The sequence below is a fragment of the Rhipicephalus microplus genome, chromosome 1, assembly GCF_043290135.1.
Source record: "Rhipicephalus microplus isolate Deutch F79 chromosome 1, USDA_Rmic, whole genome shotgun sequence".
Taxonomy (NCBI): domain Eukaryota; kingdom Metazoa; phylum Arthropoda; class Arachnida; order Ixodida; family Ixodidae; genus Rhipicephalus; species Rhipicephalus microplus.
In genome coordinates this window covers 41,298,322-41,322,640 of record NC_134700.1, presented here as the reverse complement: position 1 = coordinate 41,322,640, position 24,319 = coordinate 41,298,322, and the positions used below count along the sequence as shown (strand labels likewise).

The window sequence follows — 24,319 nt, the reverse complement described above, 5'->3', positions numbered from 1 at the left end:
TTTCGTCCTCGTCTCTACAGCAGGCTCTTCAAAGTTGTGAGCGACCACCACGCCTTCTGTTGCCTAGCTCACTTGAAGGACATCAAGTCGCATCGCCCGGTGGAGCGTGAGACCTCCAGAATACGACATACCGTCATCTACAAGTCCGACAGAAAACACTCTGACGCCGACTGCCTGTCGCCAGCCCCATCAACCCAGCACCATCCGAAGACCTGATTGACGACTTCTTTTTGGGAACGATAACTGCCGACGACTATGCTGAACGCCAGTGGGCTGACCCAGAATTAAGGAGGCTAATGAAATACCTCGAGGGCAGAACCTCCGTCGTTCTATACGTATTAAAACGCGCATTTACGTTGTTTTCACTGTGAAACGACCTGTTGCGAAAGAAGAACTTCGCGCCGCTTCGAGCAAAGTACCTTATTGTGGTGCCTTCAGCTCTACAACTTGTACGATGACCCAACAGTAGGACATCTTGGTGTGGCCCGTACGCTCGCGAGGGCACATGAAAGGTACTACTGACCGTGACTTACCACCGACGTCGCTTACGTAGGGACACGCCGGGACTATCAGCCACGAATTACACCGCCGACAAGGCCAGCAGGCTTTTTCAGCCGATAAACCATCTCGCCCAACGTTCCAACAAATCGGAATTGACCTAGTAGGGCCGTTTCTAATGTCGAACTCGGGAGACAAATGAATCGACTACATCACCCGCTACGCTGAAACAAAGGCCCCACCCAAAGGTAGCGCCGAATAGGTAGCTAAGTTCTTCTTTGAGAACATGGCTGTTCGTCATTGTGGCTCACAGGTCATTACCAATAGAGGTATGGCCTTTGCTGCTGAATTGAGTCAAGCGACCTTGAGACATAGTCAGACAAGCCACCACTGCACTAACGCCTACCACCTACAGATAAATGGTGTCATGGAGTGGCTACACAAGACAATCGCCGATATGCTGGCAATGTACGTCGATGTCGAGCACAAGACGTGTGACGCCATCCTTCCGTACATGACCTACGCATACAACACGGCCGTACAGGAGACGACGCAGATGCAACCAGAGAAGTTGGTCTACGGAAGGAACTCGGCAACGACACTCGACGCAATGGTGCCCAACATCGCTGACGATTCCCTTCGGGGAGGTAGGGGCATTCTATAGCTGCTATTGTAAGTCATATCACCCTCGTTGCATACTTTCTTGCGCACTACTGACTCCTGTTTGACAAGGCAAAGAAACAGATACTAGATTCCAGATACTGATTTGGTCCAGATACTACTGGATCAAATGCACCTGGCGTGGTTTTCTTCATGGAGTGATTTGCCTTCACGGTAGGCACTCTCTTCCACAACCTTACACCGCAATAAATAAAAAGTTTTTATCCCTTACCCGAGTACCCATCTTGGCTAAAACTGTCCACCACGATTTCGAACATCACCTCATGACTAGAAGCCCACCATGCCGTGCATCACCTCATCACGTGGCACCAGAAAAATTCATCATAATAATAATAATCATCATCATCATCATCATTATCATCATCATCATCATCATCCTGACTACGTCCACTGCAGGACAAAGGCTTTTCCCATGTTCCGCCAGTCAACTCAGTCCTGTGCTTGCTGCTGCCAATTTACACTGGCAGATTTTTTAATCAGATGTGCCCAGCTAAAAAATCTTCTGTCTCCCCCTAACCCACTCGCCTTCTCTAGGAATTTGGTTAGTTATACCATATTGACCAGCGGTTATCCTGTCTGCGTGCTACATGCGCGGCCCAGGTCCCTTTCTTCTTCTTGATGCCATTTATGATATCCTTAACGTTGGTTTGTTCCCTAATCCACTCTGCTTTCTTATTGTCTCTTAAGATTACACCTACCTTTTTCCTTTCCGTTGCTCGCTTCGTCGTCCTCAATTTACGCTAAAGCATCTTTGTAAGTCTCCAGGTTTCTGCTTCGTAGCTAAGTACTGGCAAGATGCAGCTGCTACATACCTTCCTCTTGAAGGATAGTGGCAATCAACCTGTCATAATTTGAAATTGCTTGCCAAATGTGCTCCACCCTATTCTTATTCTTCTAGTTTCTTCACTCTCGTGATTCGGCTCCGTGGGTATTACCTGTCCTAATTAGACGTAGTCTTTTACAACTTCAAGTTCACTATTACCTATCTCGAAGCGCTGTTCTCTTCTGAAGTTGTTGTACATTACTTTCGTTTTCTGCAGATTAGTTTTAAGACCTACTTTTCCACTCTCCTTGTCTTACTCCGTAATCATGAGGTTCAATTCGTCCCCAGAGTATCTCAGCTATGCAATGTCATCGGCGAAGAGCAGGTTACTAAGGTACTTTCCATTAACTCTTATGCCTAACTGTTTAATTCACAGTAATTAACCATAGCCAAAAACGAGTTCGGACATAACTGGGAGTTTGATATTGATCATCGTTTATGTAATGCATGTTCCTCACCGCTATACCTAGTGCCCAAAAAGAGCTGTGACTGTTGTCCATGTGTAGTTTTTCGCGCTTCGAATTCCGCCACAATTCCTGATAGATACCTTTTATCACACATTCAGGATTTTACGGCCAGTCTTCACGGAGCCAATCTTTTATTCGATTGATCTGGTTAAGGCGTATTATCAAATTTCCATGGCTCCGGAAGGTATCCCCGAAATCGCCATCCCAATGCCATTTGGATTCTTGGAATTTCTGCGCGGGTCATTGTGTCTCAAGTATGCCGCACACAAATTCCAACAATTCACTGACGTAGTCATCCGTAAGCTGCATTTTTCTTCAGTTTTATTGATGACATTTCGGTAGCCAGCTAATCAAAAAAATTCATCATGAACTGCTTATCTTGCTTTTAAACCAAACTCAGGCATACAATATTGTGGTTAACTTGCAGAAGTGTCAATTTGATGTGGGCTCCCCGGAGTTTCTTGCACATGTTGTAAACAGCGATGGCATCAAGCCCATTCCTGCCAAGATTTAAGCCGTAGTAAATTACCGGTGTCTAATCTCAATCCAGCCACCCCGAAGTTTTCTCGGCTTAGTCAATTGTTACATGCATTTCATACCATCTTTTGCCACAACGCTTAAGCCGCTCGAAGACCTGCTTGTTCACACAAAATAAGCGGCATCAACTCCAGCCTGAACAAACGTCGTGGAATATGCTTTCTCTGGCATAAAAGACCAATTGGTTGAAGTCACGCTTTTAACGCATGCGAACCACGATGCCTGCACAATTTTTTGCGCAGATGCTTCTGGTGTGGCAGTTGGAGCACTTAAATAACGGCTAATATTAACTCTCTCGGACTTTTCTCGAAAAAGTGTCCGCACCCGAGACGCACTACAGTGTTTTCTGGTCGGGAACAATTTTCTGTAACCTCGCCGTGAAGCACTTTTACTATTTTTTCGAATGACGTCATTTCACGTTGTTTACCGAACATAAGTCACTGACCTGTACGTAGAACACTGGAGAAACAAAGTATTTACTGGGAGAAAGCAGGTAGTTAGTCAAAAATGTTACCTTGCCAAATTTTCAAAAAGATTGAGCCCATTAAGGGCGCAATGAGTATTCCGACCAATGCATTGAGCCGAGACGAAGGAACAAAAAAACGCGCAGGTGAAAGACGTACAGGTTGCATCAGCACAGGTGGAGGATGAAGAACTTCTGGGCATACATACACCTAGGGGTTGCAGTTCAAAAACCTCCCTTTATCAGGCACTTTCCTAACGCTAGTGCGCGACATGCGGTCAGTGGTGGCGCGAGCAGTCTAAGCACTTGAACTTCAAGATAAATCAGTTGGTTTTCGTGTTACAATGTAGCAGCATTCTTCTGCCTCTCCACTACACGTTTAACGCAGCCGTCCAGGGAACGACGCAGATGACGCCATGCAAGCTCTTCTACGGAGAGGCCAGCGACTACGCTTGATGCCATGCTACCGAAAGTGACCGACAAAGTAAACCTCTACGTGACTGTCTACGTCTAGCAGGCCGAAGAAGCCCGACGCCGCATGAGAAACCAACTGACGACCGACAACGGCCGTTGTGATGTTCGATGGCGCTTCATGAAATATTAGCCCGGTCACATGTTTGTGTGTGGACACCGATACACTGAAGTGAACGCAATGAAAAACTTTTGTAACAGTACTCTAGATCACACAGGCCGTCCAACATCTCGACTCAATCGGACTACCAGGTTGTCAACAATGGCATCACGAACTTCAAATCGTGCCACGCGAAACACGAAGCCATTCATGGCGTGCACCTCCAGCCGTTTAACGCGAACGAACCTAAAGACTGCATTTGTTGTTGCTGCTTTTTATCGTACTTCAGTGCATTCACTTTGTTGGTTTATTATTCTGCTTCCTCATCTCTGAAAGCAGTGGGACGATACTCTTTACGATAGGGCAATTCCATTCGTCTTTCTTATGTTTCATTATTGCACCATTACGCGTTTAAGCGCTGCATTGCGCGAATTACGCTGATAGGCTAAAACCACTGAGATAATCTTGCAACCTTGCAATGCGAATACGCGCACAAGGCACCACAACAGACTCTTTTGGAACTTACTTGGTCCCTAGCGTTAACGTTAGAATATTTGACAGCCCACGTATAAATGCCGAAGCGCATCATCCGCTTGCGATTTGATCAACAGCTGAGGTCCTGTTCATTGCTATCAGTGCTAGTGTGTTGCTTTAATCTGACTTCGTGTTTTCTGGTCCTAGGTTTGGCAAAATCAACAGTTTCATCATCGACAGACAGTCTCCTGCTTTCGACAACGTCCCAAGCAGGTATAGTCAGCCAACACTTTAGCTATTGTGTGCAGCAGCAACTTTTTGTGCGTCAGGGACATATTACGGAATGGTTCCAAAACATTGCTTCGTGGGCTTGTGCTTTGTGGGCATACCAATGTCCTCTCCTTTTTTAACTTAAGTCAGTTTTATGACAAAGATACACAAAAAAATTGCCAATGGTGCACAGTACCTAAAGGTTTGGTGGATTGTACGTGGCAATATCGCCAATGTTGAAATTGGGAATTCTCAAGCTTTATTTCTTTTTGTCTCCTTAATAGGTTTAATCCCCAGTCGGTTCATTTTAACGCATATTCTTTAAAGAACGCTTACTGTTTTTTTCACTGCCTCACTGTTTAATTCACAGGTTTGCAATTTTAGTTTTAGTAGTAATATTTTAGGGTGTAACGTTCACACAAACCCACGGTATCGTTAGGAGAAGTGCCGTAGTGAAGGGCTTCAGAAATATTGATCCCCGGTGATTCATTATCATAAGGTGGTTTTGGGATGTTAAACCCCGCATATTAGCATCTAGACCACCACGTCGAGTAACAAAATTTAGTCTGTGCTTTTTGAAGAGTTTTCTTATTACGGCATTTCTGTCTGGTTTGCTAAAACATCCAGTTGTACTGTATTTTGGTTTGATTTTATTACGCCTGCTGGTCAATACCCCTGATAAAATATGCTAAAAAATCATTTTGTAAATAGATCTTACAGCTCTGGAGATGAACACTGATTATCTAGCCTTTTCGAAATTGTGAAATTCACTTCTAGTTATTATTTGAGTGCTTGGATTTTAGCCTTGGCGTGATGGCACATGCGCCGACCCCTTTAATTATAAAAAACACGTTTTGTGTTTTTCGACTTATTACGCGTTCTGGTCGTCGTTAGAATTTCAGTGCAACAAGTCATTTCTTGTACCATATTTACTCGCATAATTTGGACAATTTTCTCGCGATTTCGAGGCCTTGAGAAGGGGGTGCGCGAATTGCGCGGAGATTTCGCAAGCGCATAAGAAATATTGTGTCACAGTGCTAACACGCACAGCTTATGCATTTAAAGAAAAGAAGAAATAAATCCGAACGAAGAAGACTTCGGAATTTTTAAACATTTAGTGCGTACATTATTCAGTCGCATCCTGTCACGCATGGTCTAGCACGAATCACTGACCGCGAAGTGCGGTTGGGAATCATCGTCGCGGCCGCTGTCACCACAGTCCCTTAGCGCGTAGTCCTCGGTTTAGTCGAGCACGTTGGAACGCTTCAATTTCAAGCTGTTTCGATGAAGCTGGGAGAACCTAGGTCCCAAGACACGGCGATACTGGAAGAACTAAGCATCAGCACATATTTGAAAGACCTCCTTCAATAAAAGAAAACTTGAATTAGCGAGAACGCACTCTTCTGCTTTCTCACGTATACCGATTGCACTGGCCATCACGTTGAAGTACGTCTCCTTGAAGTGCTTTGCGGTGGCATGCTTCCAGTTTTCTTTGGCAAAATTTACAACAGGAACATTTGGTTCCGCCGTATAAGCAACTACTGTAGCACATTGCAAGAGAACTGTCAAAATGCGTCGGCCGGATGGCGAAACCTAAACTTCTATGTTTTTACCTGCCCAGGCGCCAGAATTTTTTAGACCTTTACAGCCTCTTATCACAATCATTTTTCTCATCTCTAGTCTCGTGAACTGGCGCTCTTTGGCCATGAAATGGCCCTTGCGCCAAAAAGTACCAAACATATTCATCATCAGCTCACGTCTTCGATTCTGCCTGAAAAAAAAATTCTTACCCCAGCTATGTCTTCTAGTGTGCTAGTAGCCGATGGCTGTCGAACATCAGTTCTTGATACGTGCACTGCCCGCGTCACTATCACCAGCCTTCAAACTTCACTCTCCTTCGCTGCTCTAGACGCTTGCCCACACGACGTAACTGTCGGCATTGACTTCTTGACCACCCACTCGGTCCTCATTGATTGTTCAACCGGCACTTTACGGGTATACAACTGCCTTTATACTCTGATGTCCCTCCTGCAAATCGCATAGAAATTCCACGGGTAGAGTCCGTGGAGTGTCTACGATTACCGCTTCAGGCCACTGTGCAACTTTTGATGTCAGCGTTCCCATCTGTTCCCGATGGCGACTACCTGGCCGCTCCAGTCATTGAACTTATCCTTTCCCGGAACAACATATGTTCTCATACTGTAGTGAGGATTAGTGACCGCAAGGCAGTTCTCCCTGTCCACAAGTTCTGTGTGTTGACCCAGGTCATTCTTTTGAATATTATCGCAGCAGAACTCTCCGCACTGGAGAAATCTACAATTTGATCTTGATCCTTCATTCCTGACGTAAGACCATAGTCGAACCTGTCGCAGCCGCGCAAAATAGAGCTTTCCTGGACAAAATATTATCAAACGACCTGTTGCCGCCCCAAGTTGCAGCACCCCGTAGTCTTCTATTTTATTTTCTAGACGTTGTTGATATTAACGGCCGTACCTTGGACAGCATGACCGTCGTCGCTCACCGTATCAACACTGGCAACGCCAGTCCCCTTCATAAGCGCCCTTACCGGGTGTCTCAATAAGAGCGCTAAATTATCCAGAAGACGGTAGAGAAAACCCTCGACAAAGGCGTTATAGAACCTTTATTCAGTCCTTGGGCATGAACTCTTGTAATTGTTAAAAAGAAGGAGCAAACGTGGCGGTTCTGCGTCAACTATCGCCATCTCAATTGAATAACCAAGAAGGATGTCTATTCTCCCCTGCGAATTTATGGTGCGCTTGACTGCCTCCATGGTGCCAAGTATTTCTCTTCACTAAACCTATGATCTGCATATTGGCAAATTTCAGTCGATGACCGTGATCACGAGATGGCAGCATTCCTTACACCCGATGGGCTTTACCAAATTAAAGTCATGCCTTTTGGATTGTACCAACTTTGAACGCACGATGGACTTCCTCCTTCGTGGTTTTAAATGGTTGACGTGCTTTATCTAGAGGATGCGATTGTTTTCTCGTCAACGTTTGAAAGCCATTGTCTATGTCTGCTGGCCAATATTGATGTGTTTTGCTATGGTGGCCTACAGCTTAACGCGTCAAAGTGCACCATTGAGCACCATCAGATCAAAATGCTTGGCCACTTTGTTGACGCTACTGGCGTACGAACCAACCCTTACAAAGTGCACTCTTTACGCGAGTTCCCGGTCCCACGTTCTACGCAAGAAGTCCGCAGCATTTTTTTAACTCTTCTCATATTTCCATCGTTTTGTCAGCAACTTCGCGGAAATTGCTCGGCCTCTCACGGATGTCCTTGTGGCTTTTTCATCGAGTGAAGACCAAGAACATTCCGTTGCGTTGCTGATTTCTGCACTAACATCACCGCCTGTTTTGGCTCATTTTCAACCAACCACTCGAACCAAGCTTCGCCCCGACGCAGGTAACCAAGGCTTAGGGGCAATACTCGCTCAATTGCAGAATGGCACAAACCGTGTCATAGCGTACGCTAGCCGCCCACTTTCCCAGTCAGAAAGAAAATTTTCTATTACTGTGTAGAACTACCTGGCTCTCGACTGGGCTATCTCAAAATTCTGTCCATATTTATATGGATGCCCGTTCGCAGTCATCACAAACCACCATGCGCTGTGCTGGCTGTCAACACTTAAAACTCCTACAGGAAGACTCGGGCGATGGGAATTTCGATTGCAGGACTACACGTTTTCGGTAGTGGACAAATCTGGCAAGCTTCACAGCAATGCCGACTGCTTATCTCGACACTTTCTTGATCCACCCAACTTCTCTGAGTTGAAAGCCGATGCCAACATCCCAGCCAAAGCAGATTTTCTTCACATGACCGACAAACAACGCCGAGATTCATCGATGCTATCTATGATTGACCGTCTTCAATCCGGCCATAAAGGCCCTTCACAGAGCCTGTTTTTTTTTCTTAAAGACAACGTTTTGTAGCACCGCATCTTACAGCCCAAAGAGCGCGGTACCTTTGCTCGTCATCTCACGTCATCCGCGCAAGGACATTTTGCAAAAACATCACGAAGCCCCAACGTCTGCACATTTAGGTGTCTCCAGAACCGAGACCGCGTCTGCCGACGCGTATTCTGGAAGCCTCTTTATCGTTCTGTTCACCGCTATGTTGCAGCGTGGGGTCTGTGTCAGCGCCGGAAGAAGCTTATATCTCTCCCTGCCGGTCACCTACAACCTAATAAAATCATAGCCCAGCCATTTCATCAAGTGGGTTAATATTTGTTAGGTCCCTTCCCAACATCGGCACTGGGAAGCAAGTGGATAGCAGTAGCTATGGATTATGCCCCTAGGTATGCAATTACTCGAGCGCTAGCGACCAGCTGCGTGACGGACGTCGCAGATTTCTTACTCTGTGACATCATCTTTCAGCATGGCGCTCAGGGACCGGGACCACTGCCTCCTGTCTCGTGTGGTTGACAACCTTCACGAAATTCACAATGGTCGGGTTCAGTTGATTCTTCTTTCTAGAAAGTGTAGGAGCCAGTGGTAAATCACCTTTTCGAAAAGTTTAGACAGACACCATGCCAATGCGATCGGCCTGTAACTGGCTACAAAAGATAAATCATTTTCTTGCTTTACAATCTTAATATTGATGGCTTCTGTCGAGGCAGGCGGAATCTCGTCAAAAAACCACACGGCAATATAGAGGGAGAAAAGTGCTTTTCGCATTTGAGAAGGGAGGTGTTATAACATTTCATTTACCATGCGGTTGGAGCCCGGGACTGAGTTACTGCTGCAAGTTAGCTGAGCTAAGACAGCTGTAGATAGTTAGCTGTAGCTGAGCTAACACAAAAGGTTCATCTTATGCTTCATGTTTCATGAATTCACGCTGTAATTTGTTTTTTTTTTGTTATTGTGTTGTATCATTGGAAATATGTGGTATATTGTGACGAGCAGGATACGTATTGGAAGCGTGTGCCGAGAAAGGTCGCCTGGTCTTCCAAGCTGTCTCCTTGTGTGTATACAAGAACTAAACGAGATTGCCGTCCTGGTGCATCATCTACCATGTGCGGCACTCTGGCTTCTTGTGTATATGAATTGAGTCTTGATAAAAATATTACGCCTGCTAGCACTTCTCGCCTGTCTGCGCATTCTTCTGCCTTGAGACTTAATGCTCTTAAAACTGTCATGGTTCTCCGCTGCATGTAAGCAGTGATGCAGCCTGCGGAATCATTTTGTTTTTTTGAGCGTTTTGACGATCATAGTTCCACCAAAGGACACGTCGTTTGGCACACAGTTCTGTTTATAGGATACACTTCATGACAGCATCAAAAATAAGAGGTGTAGAGTACTCTACAGGTGCACCTGAGCCTTATTCACGCATATCAGACAAGCGTATGTTAGTAATTTTTGGAACTGTGGCCAGTGAGCATCGCCTATCAGTCTTGCGGGAATCTGCGCAGGACCTTCATAATCAATTTGTTTGCTCAAAATCATAGCAAAGTGGTCACTAGCCTAAACATTTTAAAAGACTTCCTTTTTATTTGAGAAGGCATACACGCGTTGGGAATATGATGCTGAAATTTACGAACGAGTTCGTATTTTTCACCAGGATACAATATGTTGCAGAACAGTTTCTTGAAGGGCTAGTTGGTACATGATACTGAGGGGAACAGCGCAAAAACAGGGCGGAAAACGATTGAACACGCGACACAAGTGCTTGTGTCGTGTGTTCAATCTTTCTTCATCGCGTTTTTGCGCTGTTCCCCTCCCTACATTGAGTTGGCTGCTCACGACTCAGAGGACACGTGCCGGAGAAGAAATAATTTTGTTCGATTAGACGTCGTCGTGCAACAGAACGAGAATGACCCGATCAACACTATGTGCTATAAAGTGCCCAAAAACCAGATAAGGTACTTGAAGCTCATTTATTAAGACCTGGAATTTTTGTGTGTGGACCTGATGAAGTGAGGTTGTGTAGAGAGAGGAAATTGTGATGAGTTTTATGAAGAGGACAGCTCGGGCAGCGACTGCCTCAGGGCACAGTTTCAGTGGTAAGGGTGAGCATGCAATTGCTTAGTTAACATGCCTTGCTACGCGACAAGATGACGCAGCAGCATCATCCCGATCCTTTCAGACAATAACATAGTGGTGAAGAGAGATCGTGTTCTTGGATTTCAAATATTTCTTACACAGACATCCCTTTCGTCAAATGTTGCAGTGAAAGTTCTTAGACTTCATCGGGGTTTCAGAGTAGTCTCCTGACATTGCATTGTAGAATTTCTGTCCCCATTTTGTGTGTAAATAATTCCTTTGTGTACTGCAAGACCTGAACAATATTTATTTTCGGGACACTTCTTAGGACCCGTTATAGTGATTTTTGTTCTCTTGACGAGCGCCAATGAGCTGCATCAGTCATTCGATGCTTCAGACGCTGTCGAACTTGCTGTTATACCCATCGCTTCGACAGAGGCTATTTATGCCAGCAGGTGGGTTACGTGCGCAGGTGTCATACTTGTGGGTCTTCCTCCTCGATCGGGAATTCAGATCCGCGTACCTGCATGTTTTTAATGGCGGAGAACACGGACTGTTGCTTTCGCTGTTGGGGCGCACAGCGCTGCCACCCGCCCACTGTGTGGTACGTACGGGCACCGCCAAGCTTTGTGGCGCTGTCCCATTGCGTCACACGTACGCGAATGAAGCATTCTGACCAAACGTTTGGCGTTTCAGCGTTTCCTTGAATGAAATGTTTTCTGTTACCTTCAGAGTTTTGGAAAAATAACTGTTTATTTCATCATCATTCATAAGTGTTATATTTATTTTTCTTTTTTTCTTTGGGGGGGGGGGGGGGGTATTAAGACGATCGAGACCAGGGACTGCTTCGAACGAATACGGTTTATTAGAAGTAAATTAGCGCGTGCTCGCTCCAGGCAGCAGTCTTCTTTCTTCTTCTTCCGGCCTTTGATGATGATATTTTATAGGCTCCCGCCCGCCCAAGTTGAAATGTGATAAGCTCTCGCGGGCTATTTGAAACAACTTTCCATTGGGTATGTGTGGTTCACCGATCTTCTTAGAAGGTCTTTTTTGCCTGCGCGAAGGACACAAGCTCTTGTTTTTCCGTCTCGCCCAGGGTAGAGTTTTTCCATCCAGCACATTTTCTAAAATGTTCTTGGAGCCTTGTCCTCAACCAACACGCAGTCACCCTGTGAGACTGGTTTTGCTTGCCGTGTCTTGACTTTGACCATAGGTCCTATTTCCTTGATATGTTCTTGATGTCATCTTTTCCACCAAGCGCGCATGAGTTTGCATCTGCGGCGCTATGCGTATTCAATGTCACCGTTGTACAGTCTTGTTTGTCCGTCTTGAAGCTGTCGCCGTTCACCTATAATGTCTGCCGGCGTTAGTGGCATTGGATCGTCAGGTTCTCCATATACGTAAGTCAAAGGCCGATTGTTGAGTGCTCCTTCAACTTCTGCTACAATAGTTCGTAGCTCCTCTACCGAAGCTGCGCTTTTCTATATTATTTTTTGCATCGACGTCTTCAAGCTTCTTATGAGGCGCTCGTAATCCTCCCCACCATGGCGCGCACTCGGCTATCGTTTTCTATTGAATTTGTTGGCCACTGCAGTAATTCTTTAAGACCTCTTTTTTAATTGTTTCGAGCATTCTGTTGATTTCTTTTCCAGCTTTTATAAGTGTTTTGGCGTTGTCCGAGTATATTACAGCTGGTATTCCCCGTCGAGCTGTAAATCGTCGGAATGCTTGTAAAAAACTTGACGATGACAAATCATTGGTACCTTCCAAGGGTACTCCTTTTGTTACCGCGCAGGTGAATATCAGTACATATCGCTTCACAATCTGGTACTTGTCTTCTGCGTAAAGAGGTCCTGTGAAGTCAACTCCCGTAACTTTAAATGGCTCTGCTTCAGTGACTCTGTCTCCCGGAATCGGAGGCATGTCTTGAGTCGCCGGTCTGGAGTTATGCCTCTTGCAGACGACACATTTGTTTAGAACTCTTTGCATGTCTACCCTGCAATATCCAGAACTTAGTTCGAAGTTGCGCTAGCGTCACTTGAACTCCTCCGTGTGATACCATTTTATGCACGTGAAATATTAGCAGTTCCGTGATATGCTCATCCTTTGGAATTACTATTATGTGCATGTTGAATTCTTGGCTGCACTGGAATCGTCCTTTCTGTCTGATGATTCCATCGTCATCAAGGTAGACTTCGTGTCCATTAATTACAAATGTTCGATTGTTTGAATAGGCCTCACCCTTTGTTTGTTTCAGTGATATTTGGGTCTGTCTTATCCAGTATTTCTCTGCCTTTGTTACCTCTTTTCCTGTCAACGGCCCTTTGTGATTTTCCTTTCTTATGTTGTTTATAAATCTGAACACCCATGCTGTCACTCTTATAAGCTGTCCGCATGATGAATACCTTTCGATTTCCAAGATTGGCGCAATTTCAGCTCTTCCCTGCATTGGTGACATTGTGTTTTATGCTGGTCTTCCACGTCTCTATTTACGCCAGTTATGCTTACTAAGTTCTTTTCCAGCGATGTTATCTATTCGGGATCGTTCCACCATAACTTTGACGTTATCAATGCCTTTGCGCTTATTCCTCGTGTAAGTAGGTCAGCAGGGTCATCGTCACTTTGAACGAATGACCAGCTTGCTTGAAGTGTTTTTTCTCTGATTTCTGCGATTCTGTTGCAACAAACGGATCTCTTTTGCTTGTTCCCTTGATTCAGTGCAGCACAATCATCGATTCCGTCCAGCAGTGTATTTCCTGAAAACTTTCGTTGAAGTGACCTTTGATGTAGTCGCATAATCTTGATGCTACCACTGCTGCCATCAGTTCAAGTCGCGCAAATGTCAGCTTTTTATTTGGAGCTACGCGGCTTTTTGCTGTTACCGGCCTTGATTTTTTGCTTCCATCGTGGTATACTGCTATCAAGTATGCTGCCGCTTCGTATGCTAATGGGCTCGCGTCGGCAAATACATGCAGCTTGTATGCTTGTACTGGTTGACTCTTCTTGCGTAGCATCGTGGGATTTCTAGAGCTCGAAAGTCCTGCGCTTCAGACATAAGGTTCTTCCATTTGTCGCATTCATCTTTAGGCAGCTCTTCGTCCCACGTGACGTTCATTTTCCACAGTTTCTGCAGTCCTATTTTCGATCGTACTGTGAATGGCGACAACAAAACGATATGGTCAAATATCTTCGCTGTGGTTTGTAACACAGCCCTTTTTGTCAAGTGCGTTGTATCTGTTAATAAATTCCACTTTTCCATAGGGAAGCAAATCATGTCCTTAGAGTGTTTCCATATCAAGCCCAGAAACATTGTAAATCCTCTAGATCGAATATTTATGTGTAAATCGTCTCTTTCGTTTTCATCAATTATTTTGTTTAATCGCTCTTCATTGGATGTCCATTTTCTCAAATTCATCGCTGCTTCTCTGAACACTTGCTTTGCCTCTTTGTACAACTTACCTGCTTCATCAAGCGTTGCTGCTCCCAGAATAACACCAACCACGTAGATCGCTTTCTGCAGTGTCCTTGTCGTACCAGGAAACTGGTCTTCCACTTGTTTTAATTGGTGTTTAATTGTATCTGCCAGTATAAACGTGCTTGGTGTTGTTCCGAACGTTACTCTTGTCATGCGCCATTTTTGCACTTCATTCATAAACCTTCTTTCAGCGTCATGCTTCCACCACAGAAATCTCATTGCATCTCTATCCTCTTCATGTATAGAGATTTGTAGAAATGCCTTTTCAACATCTCCAACTAACGCCACCTTTTGTTTTCGGAAATTAATGAGCAACAATAGCATGCCCTCATTCAAATTGGGTCCTGCCTCTAGGTTCTCGTTTAAAGACATGCCTTTTCGAGAATGTGATAAGGCGTCAAACACTACTCGAACCTTTGTTGTGGCTCGGTCCTCTCTAATGATCGCATGATGTGGCATGTAGTAGCAAAGTGCATTTGGCTGTGATTGATGGAGCTTAACCCCTTTAAATGCAAACTCGTTTCTTTTCAACGCCAGCATAATCCCTTGCATTTTTCTTACGTAATAGCTAACTCTACTCTTGAACAAATTAAATCCTATAAATACCTAGGCGTCACCTTATCCAGTGATCTTTCATGGCACATGCATATCACGAACGTCATATCATCAGCGAACCGAAGTCTGGGTTTTTTGAAGCGTCATTTGCGTCATGCCCCACCTGACATCAAACTTCTCGCCTATAAATCTTTAATCCGAACTAAACTACAATATGCAGCTCCCATATGGAGCCCGCACCAGGTATACTTGATAAATGAATTAGAGTCTGTGAAAAACCGCGTCACTAGGTTCATACATTCTTCATATTCATATAACATAAGCATATCATCCCTTAAACGTGAAACTGGTCTTTTGAATCTTTCAGTGCGCCGCCGCATTACCAGCCTTTGTTTGCTACACAAGTTCTTTCACAGCCCTCTTAATCAAGCACCCTACATCGTCTCACCGGCACGCATATCTCACCGCACTGCCCACGCGTTTCAAATTGCCCGTCCACATGCTCGCACTACTACTTTTTCTGCCTCTTTTTCCCCCGTGTAGCAGTGGACTGGAATGGCCTTCCCTGTGACGCTCCAGCTATCACGTGTCCATCAACATTTAAAGAGAAGGTCACGACGCACATTTCCATTTGAAAACCTGTGTACATTTACCTGTAACCCACCCCTTATGTAATACCCCCTACATGGGGGTCTTTAAGGTATTAAAGTGATGTGATGGTGATGTGGCTGTTCTGATGGCTCTTGGACCTCCTCTGCGACTCCTAATGGCATATACTCTGATATAGCTTTGTCGTAGCGATACAGCATGTCTTTGTTTTTTTGCAGCCTTTTAGTGAGTTGCTGTAGTCTTTTTATCGCAATTTCCTTCTTGCTTTCCAAGTTTGCGTCCTGTTTCCATGGCAAGCTGATTTGATAGCGACCGTTTTGTTGTACAATCTTGTGCTCGAATTCTTCGACCACTTCATCTCCGGTGTTATCCAAACTATTTCTTGTTATCCCCTTTGACATCAGGCTCCAGAACTTCTGTAGCTCTTGCTGGAGTTCTGTCTCCGCAGCTTCGACCTTCAGAACCATGACTGCTTGATTATGCGTTAGTTTTGTCTTGCTTTGCTCTGACGGCCCTTGCAGTACCCATCCCAGTATAGTTTCTACAGCCATCAGTCTGTCCTTGATTCTTTGAGTTATACCAGTAAAGAATTCCCAATAATAGTCTGAGCCGATCAGTAGTTCTACAGAATTTGTTGCAGTCGTCTTGTTCCTGTGATCAGCCACTTGCATATTTAGCTGGTTCACTTTCTCGCTGAGTTTCTTAGTTGGAGTGGGTATACAACTGTGCGAGATAATGTCGACTTGTAACGCTTCAATCAATGTTGTCGTGCTTGTTTCTCGTGATCCTACAGTCACTTGCATTACGTTCATTGGTTTGACCTTTTCGTCTCCTCCAAATGAACCAATCGTCAGCCTTTCCTGTCGCAACACCTTCGCACCTATTTCTTTCGCTAATCCCACTTCAATAAATGAACGTTGACTTCCGCTGTCTAATAACAAACGGCATTGTCGGCCACATGTTTCTCCTTCTACGCACGCTACAGCCGTCTGCAAAAGCACAAACTTATGCTTGATATTTTCGGTTGCTTGTAGCGTAGACGTCGTCGCTTCGGCTTGCGCTGTTGAGACCAGCTTTGCCCTTGTTTTCTGCATAACCGTTCTACATACTGACGTGGCATGTCGTCCCTTGCATTGCTTGCATTTTACTTGGGCCTTGCAAATGCGTGCAGTGTGGTTTGGTCGCATGCATCTGAAGCATGCTCTATTCGCGGTAAGCATAGATTTCTTTTCATTCATTAGAATGCTCCTACGACAGTTTTCAGTTGCGTGGGTTTTCTGCTTGCAGAATAAGCATATTCTGTCCGCCGAGCTATAAAAGCTTGAAGTTGTGCGCATCTGTCCGCGGTTCTCTCTTGGTTTTGCAGTTATCCTCTCTTGTTCACGTTGGATTTCTTCACGAAAAGCCGCTTGCTCTCATAAGAATAACATAAGCCTGTCCAGCTTTTCCTCGCACGCTTTTCCCGTTGCGTTGTTTTGCTCGCCATTTTCTGAAGCTGAGCTGTTTCTCATAGCCTCTTTTGACTTGAATTGCACAGATAATTCTGGTGGAATTTCTCTTTTCAATACCGGTAAGAACATCGTCGCATAGCTCTCGGTTTCCACATTTAGTGACTTGAGTGCCAATATGTTAACTCGCACTCTCTGCACTTGCCTATTTAAGTCATTGGTATCTTGAACAGACCTCACTTTCTCCAAACTCAAGAGCTCATTCATGTGCATTTCAATGAATTGTTCTCCATTGACGAACATTTTTTGCAGTATTTTGATTGCATTACCATAATTTTCCTCTGCCGAGTACTGAAGCCCTTCAATAGCAGCCGCAGCTTTTCCGGTTAGTGATGCTAACAAGTAATTGAACTTCTGTCCCTTGCTTATGTTCGGTCTCAGGTGAACTGCCTACACGTACTGAGACCAAAAGCGGTTCCACTCTAAAGTTTTTTTGCTCAAACTTTATCATTTCAAGCTTTGGTAGCTTAACTAGTTCGATTGCTTCTTGTCCTGTGCTTGAGGGCGTCACCTGCCGTGTCCTATTGCTTGAATCTGATTGTTCAGGCTGTCGAAGTCTTATTTCTAATGCAAATAAGATCGTCGTTAAGTTCATGTCGTACTCTATGACGCTTTCGAATTCAACTTCGGCATTGTCTTCTATTAGAAACGTTTCCATTTGCTCGTTCACGCTCTTGAGACTGTCGCTTATTGCTTTAATCGGCGCCTGCTTTGTAAGCAGCTGCTCCCGGTTAGCTCAATCATTAATTTGCTGCTCGGCTGCGTTAATCAGTCGCACGATCTGGGAGTGAAGCGCTTTCCTTTTCTTCGTTATCACTTCTTTGCTCATATTGAGGCGGTCAACAATTACTCCTTACTTGTCAATCGTTCGTTCTGATGCTCGTACTGTCCACCGTGGTCTCGTCGCTCCATCCAGGTCGATTCTCTGCTCCTCCGCCGTTTTCTTCTCTGCTGCTCTGTGGCAGGTTGACCTTTCTTGCCGGCGAGGAGGTGGTATCCTGGTTCACGGCACCATTATTAAGACGATCGAGACCAGGGACTGCTTCGAACGAATACGGTTTATTAGAAGAAGTGAAGTAGCGCGCGCTCGCTCCAGGCAGCAGTCTTTTTTTTCTTCTTCCGGCGTTTGATGATAATATTTTATAGGGGGTACTCGAAAGAAACCCACCACCTAACTCTCTACACATTAGTAGTAAGAAGGAGTCCAGGCTGCTATGTGCAGCTCGGCGACCGAGGTCCAGAAATAGGTCCTAGATTGGGCGAAGAGAGTAGCGGAGACCTACGCTGGGTAGGCTCCGCTGACACTCCGCCACCACACATTTTCCTCTTGGGATAAATAAAGCATTTGTACTCTTCTTGATGAGGAACAGGACCGGGTAGACATTAGATGCCAAAAGTCGCAATTCGCACCATTGAGGGGTTTCACACAGTTATCTTCAGAGTTCATTTCAATAAAACTTAGCATAGGTTGGTGGATGGCCGCAACAGCTGTGGAAGCCATGAACATTACGTTGGTACTTGGAGCGATGCTGTAGGTCGGGTATGTAGGGCTGCACGTTCAACTTCAAGTAGCCCGTTTTGACATAAACGGGAAGGTACTAGTGCGAAAATGTCTCAATAGGCGGTTTTGCTACGGCTTTTTTATTATCACGCCTGCTTTTTGGTCTTCGTACTTTAACACGTGCTGGTACTTCCAACCAACCAAGAGCTCATCTCTTCTTATTGTAAGATAATTAGCGCAACCTCGACTTTCGCAAACACTCACACAATCACTCACACAACCACCCGAGTAACACACGCAGCATACAGCGCTCACTACCAACTGTTTATTGCACCGAAAGGACCTTCTTATATACGGACAACAGAGTGCACAAAGCCAACAAAGAACAAAGCTGTGCATGTGATAAGCCTTTAACAATCGCGCAACCACAACCGCGTCAGGCAATCGCGATGAATATAGCACCAACACACAAAAAAGAACAATAAGAAAAAATACGAAAAGGAGGAAACACCAGCTAGAAGCACTAAATCCTCGCGTCGAGAAAATATATTTCCTGTTTATGATCACCAAAGACGGCTTGCTAGCACAGATTTCCTTATTTTTGTCTATAAAATATGCTTACAACAGAACGTGCAGATAAATTGAAGCTTCTTTCGAGAACCTGCGTGTCTGTGAATCGTGGTTCACACCCACATTCGGCGGTAAGTGCCCCAAGATGTCCGTACTTATCCTCGTTTCTCTCAATTTTTAGCAAACGCTCCCTAAGTCAGTCATTTAGGCATCTCTTGGTTACGCCGATATACACATTTCCATAAGATAAAGAAATGGAGTATACAACTCCCATGGAACACTTGACAAAGGCTTTATCATGTTTGTTTTTTTTTCGGCAACCGCGTCTCTTGCCATTGCAAATGCGCGGACACAACTTGGCTAGCTTCTCTGGCACCGTAAAGACCACAGCGACACCACAGCGACCTTCTTAAGGTTATGAGAGAGCTCGTGCAAGTACGGCAGACTTGTGGCTTGGAACCCAATGGATCCCAAGCAGCTTCATCTCTTTGTGTTCCACGTTTCATCTTCTGCATTAGTGACTCGGCGACCGCGTTTATGACCGACGAAGGGAAGCCCGCCGCCGTCATTCGGCTGATCTCATAATAAAAACTAGTATGCATGTGGTGTGAACACGACTTCTTCAACGAAGGTTCAAGGCAAAGTGAAGCGATTCCTATTTTAACTATCTTAGAGTGCGCAGAATCATACGGCAACAGCCCCCTTTTCACACGAGGATGGTAATACCAAAAAACGTGCTCACTGTCCCACAATAGCTTGAGGTCTGAAAACTGAAGAGAAGTCTCTGTGGGTACCTCGGTAGTGAAGTTAAGTCCACGTCCAAGCTCTTTAAAAACGCTTAACACTTCCTCACAATAAATACGCTCTACTTCATAGAAGGCATTCTCACGACACACACTTGTCATGAGAATATATATATATATATATATATATATATATATATATATATATATATATATATGACCAGGGCCAAATACGAAGGGGTAGACCAACACCACCTAGAGCAAATTCTTTCCAGGCCGGGGGGCTGCCTCTGTGACGTAGCCGGGATGGGGCTGACGGAAGCGGGGAAACGCTTGAACAGAAGTCCTTATATTGTTCATTGAAACACCCTCAGGGCGCCGGAGGGCATTACGGAGGGCATAAGATGTACGCTTGGCTGACGTTTTTTGCTGCTACACGTGTAATATACTAATATAACAATATCTGGGGTTTAACGTCCCATAACCAAGATATGATTATGAGAGACGCCGTAGTGGAGGGCTCCGGAAATTTTGACCACCTGGGGTTCTTTAACGTGCTCCTAAATATAAGTACTACACGTGTAATATACTGAATAAAATTAGGAAGGAAAAGACAGAAGAGACCACTGCTATTTACACCCTTCGCCATTTTATTCATTTATTTCTTAGAGTTTGCAACTTCCGCTTCTTAGACTTGTTGTCCGGGTCCGAAACTTTGTTGTTCAATCGCCGGCAAAAGTTCTTCAGCAGAATGTTCGTGCTGCACCACAATATATATTTGAGCACCACTTCACTTGCGTGTCCCTTTTCACAGACGTCGAAATCTGAAGGCTCCTCGTCGCTGAGCAGTTGCAGTGTTAGTTCTGTGGCCACTTGACGTTGGTTTTGAACTTTCTAAAATTCGGCACATTGCGAAAGCTCTTCCACAACAACGTAATTATGAGCCACCGCATTCACAGCTGGCATTGCTGGGTAAACAAGCCCTCCCCTGTCAATTTCTTTGACAAGACTGTACATGCGATTTTCCGGAGAAACTGCGAACGTCTTGTCAATTGAGAGGATCTCTCTGCATTTTTCACATTTTAACCTCTTCAGAGCGATGTGCACCGAGTAACCAGGAACATAAGTAACCACTGGAATGACATGCTTCAGTTTTGATAGCGCCTCCTGGGTTACAACAACGTTGAATTTTCCACGTCGCACTGCTGCCTGCGTTTGGAGCTCTTCCCAATTTTCATTTTGGTCGTTGTCGATTGCGGACGCCGTGCTGATTTGTGGTAGTGTGGTTTGCAGTCGCAACTTGTTCTCGCACTCGTAAATCTGTCTTACAGACAAATGATACTGCGAGCCAGCCAGTCATCGGTAACAACCTAACATTCTCCCAGAAGGTCTGTTTGGAACTTCCCAAGAAGCACAAAGGACATCTTGAGCTCCTCAAAGCAATATGCGCAGATTTCAATGAACGACCGAGTCGTCTGAATAAGAGCCCCATCTGTCTCATCAGACAACTTACAGGCATCCGCTCTCCTTTCCTTCCACTCCTCCAACCAGTCCAAAAAACGTTCAAGAAGGAAACCTTGGGGTCGAATGGAGAAGGGTAGACTGGCTTTTGCAAGTCATCCCTTAGTCTCAGTCCTTTGAAAGGAGTCTTTACGTTGACAACCTTCCACCATCTCACTATTACATCAATTAAACTGGCGGTTTCTTCGTAGTGCTTCAGGTTGTGTTTGGCTCCAATGACTCGAAGTGCATTCGGTCCGTACTCGCTGAATACCTGCAAAGCAGGTTTAACATCCTGTTTCTCAATGTCCATTGGGAAAACAGCTTTTCTGGACAAAGTGTAGCCGTACCGGAGTAACTGCTCACTCTCTAATTTATATGCGTCTTTAACTGTCTTGAAATACGCATACTGCATGCGCCGCTGCCCCGTTGTGCTTGGTTCGAACTGAGGTAACCAGAAACACTGGTCATTTAGTTTTAACCAGTTGCTGCGCACGCACTTCAGTAAATGCACTGGGTCGATGACGAAGAACAACGGCCTGTGGGGATCTGATGGGGGCGGACACACGAAATCATTTGCCAGTGATTTTTTTAAACGGCTTGAGCGGCCTTGCTCACCGAATACCTAAACGGCACCATTGCGCTTCGATTCACGGCGTTGTTGTCGGTCACGACACACATTACTTTGTATCCAATTTTTTCTAAGCCACGAATGACGTCTCCTAAAATGTTGTGCAGAAATTCTCCATTAGCCTTTTAAACGGGAACAATGTGCGCTACCTCCTCAAACTTACACATGAGGCTGTGTACCATAAATACAAATGCACTATTTGCTGCTTCTGCGTTGTTCAACGTGATACCAGCGATGTTGCCTCCCTTATAGTCAAAAAATGGCTTTAGATGAATTTCGTCCACCATCAAAGTCACGTAGCGTTGCTGCTCATTCAACTCGAATATCTATTTGGCCGTGTAGCGGAGGAATGTATTGTCTTGATGCTCTAGTTGGGGGTTCATTCCGAAAGACGAACATATTGACTTAATGGTTCTTGGGTGTGGCATGATGATGCTCCCGTGACTGCGCATGTACTTGTACGCGTGAGGCGGTATAGTAAATAGTATGCAGCAGTACACCATAAATTCTACAAAGTAGTGCCGTCGTTGTTTTTTTGTTGACATTAACTTCACTTTCTCAGTGAGCAGTTGAATGATCGGGGTGTTATCGCTTTCTTGTGCTGTGTATATTTCGTTCAGAAGAGAAGCGACAGTCTCGAAGATGTCTGCGGTTGAGTTTTCAGAGCTTGACCTCTAGGCACTGTCGAAACCCTCGATTCCTTCCAGCAATTCCAGCAGCCGTCGTTTGCTGTCGATCACGGACGGAACTACCGTTTTGGACCCGAGCTGCTTCACTGATACTTTTGCGACGTTTACCGTAAGAGTTAGGTCAGTTTTTACGACAACAGAGTACTTAATCAAAGGAGCGTCATCATTGCAAATGTGAGCCAAAATGACGTGGTCACTGCATTCGATGACATGCGAAATTGTCAGCTTCTTGCCTCGAACAAAGTTTGCGACATCTTTCCAATCGCAAAGCTTTTCTGCTTCTTCCTCTTTTTTGGCAGTGAGAATTGACTCGGCGAGCACTTTCTCAAGGGAAGCGGCCTCTAAGCGCATTCGCTTGCTATCTGGGTCCTCTCTTCTAGAGCTTTTTATAGACAGGTAGCTTGGGAAATCAGGGAATACCGGCGGTACTGCCTCAGCTCGAAGCCGCAAACGTGAGAGCAGTGCAGTAACTGTGCGGCTGGTGGCTTGGTCAATATAGCTTGTTTTTCGATCGATGTCTTCGGCTTTAAAGTGACGTTCGCACACCTAAACAAAAGAAACATATCCTAGAATCAGTACGGCTACCTCGAAGCAGCAACAGTATATTCAGGCCTTTGCGTGAAGCGTTTAGGCGTAACATGCTACAAACTACAAGGCTCGCCAGGCAACGGTAGGACCAACCTGCATGAGAAAATTTAAAGCATTCAAAAATTCTTACCCTGGCATTCGCTGACACGACCAGGTTTTCACGTGGAATGGCACGTATCCACGCTTGCCTTGCTTCGTCGGCCTGAGGGATCAAAAATACGTGCACCTTGGGGCCTGTCTTGTAATTGTGTTGCACCGTGGCACACAACACTTTCCTGGCATTTCGGCACTGATTCTAACTCTGCACGAGCCTGTTCGCCCCACATAACACGCGATAAACACTTAGGTCACTCGCCGTTGCCTAACTACGCACAGAAACGAATATCCAAGCAGCAACGTGCATCCGCTCCACGAACGCTCACAGCGCGTCCAAACGTGCCCGCCACGCCGAGGCTGCCGAGGCCCCGCTGCTCAGGGGACCAACGCCATCTAGCGGAGACGTGTGACTGGGCCCCTTACTGATGACGTATATTCACGGCCCCACGGGAGCCCCCGGCCTTGAGTCAGTCTCAGTGGTGTTGGGTAGACAGGGTATGCAGTGCGTGCGGAAAGGAAGAGAAAACTGCCGAACACTTGATAATGTTCTGTAAAAGGTTTTACCCTATAGTTCAGGATGATGGCGAAGAGTTTTTTTAAAGCACTGGGCGTTGGAGACAGGGAGGGCAAAGAAGACTTTAAGCGGGTAGAAATAACTAGAAGGAGGCTATCTGATTGGCAGCTAAAGTCAAGGCACGAGTGAAAATAAACCCTTCACTGCAAAGTACGAGTCCTAAACCTCACTTTTGAAAGGAAAAAAAATTTACTTTTGGCTCACTAAGTATTAAGGCTTGGTGGCGTTACCCACCGCCCGATTTAAAGGGTACAGTCATATCAATCCATTCATCCATCTTTCTATATGGGGTCCCGGCGTCGCCGCACGGTAAACGCCTGTCTGCACAGATCCACTTCCGAGGCATTTAAAATCGGATGATTTAACGTCACTGTGCCCACGACTCAATGGGATTCGATATTTGTAGCTGAAGAAGTGAAACGAGAGAATTGTCTGAATTCATTGTTGGCGGCTGGAAAACGAGTAGACTGATGTGGTTTGAAAACCGG

The 24,319-nt window shown here is 45.3% G+C and overlaps 1 pseudogene; it reads right to left on the bottom strand.

The window, feature by feature from the left end:
- Positions 1-20,407: 20,407 nt before the first annotated feature.
- Positions 20,408-22,924, bottom strand: LOC142765266 (uncharacterized; annotated as a pseudogene).
- Positions 22,925-24,319: the final 1,395 nt, after the last annotated feature.